Source organism: Octopus bimaculoides, chromosome 19 (assembly GCF_001194135.2).
Source record: "Octopus bimaculoides isolate UCB-OBI-ISO-001 chromosome 19, ASM119413v2, whole genome shotgun sequence".
Taxonomy (NCBI): Eukaryota; Metazoa; Mollusca; class Cephalopoda; order Octopoda; family Octopodidae; genus Octopus; species Octopus bimaculoides.
The window spans coordinates 13228581-13229819 of record NC_068999.1 but is presented as its reverse complement, the minus strand read 5'-3'; positions in this window follow the sequence as shown (position 1 = coordinate 13229819).

Below are 1239 nucleotides of genomic sequence, written 5' to 3'. Positions count from 1 at the left end.
TATATATATATATTTGTGTGTGTGTGTGTGTGTATGTGTATGTGTGTGTGTGTTTGTCTGCCTGGGTTTGTCACCCAACATCTCTTGACAGTCCATGCTGATGTGTTTACACGGCCTCGTAACTAAGCGGTTCGGCAAGAGAGTTCGAGAGAATAAGTATTAGGCTTACAAAGAATAAGTCCTAAGGTCGATTTGCTCGAATAAAAGCGGTTCTCCAGCATGGCCGCTGCCAGGTGCCTAAAACAAGTAAAAATAGTAAAGAAGAAAACAGTATATATATATATATATGAATTATTGATAATGGATGTCGTTGGCATTGCACCCAGTGAAGCTGCCGCTGCCGCTGCTGAATCCTTCATCGAAAATGGCAACGTTGATGATGATGATAATAATGAGGCCCATGATGACGTTTGTGAAGTATAGCAAGTAATGTATATCGTATATTTATTGAAAATATGCCTTGGTACAATTACTTCATTTCTTACCCAAATATTTGGTGGCTAGACACATATCAACGCATTATCCGAAATATCACGTTCACAAATTAGTTTTGTCGATACATACACAGCAAATCAATGCGTCACAAATCTGATTTCACCACTGTGGTAATTCACTATATTTGTTTGTGCAATTCAATATAAGGAAATTGATAAAAACATAGTGCAAGTTGCTAGGCATGAAACTGTTTGGTACTGTTTGAATTTTTCTAAGCGTAACTAGCATATCAAATAATTGTCATCTGGCACACTATATTCAAAGGCCATTTTAGGTTATGGTGTTTTAAACTTATCACGCCAGATTTATTGATTATGACGTTAGAAATAACAAATTATCGAAGAATGTCAAAGTTATTTTCAAAGGAAACGATGTATGGGTAGTCTAAATATTTAACCAATTCAACACATAATTTGCAGTATATCTCCAGCTTTCGACAGAGGCCATGCTTTTTTATTTAAGTAGATATGCCTACATCTAACAGCAAATCACAAATCAAAGTGTATTCAAATTTCATCTAGATAAATACATTCTAACATAACAAAGACAACGTCTATAATTCATTTTTTTTTTTCACAAACAATAATTCATTTCTGCAAAAGGCAAAAGGTCTGCAGCATACAGACATTCAATGAGTAACTTGCTCTATTAGGAAAGGCAATTATGATATCAGATTATAAATGGGTATGTGCGTGTACGTGTGTCTGATATATATATATATATATATATATATATATATATATA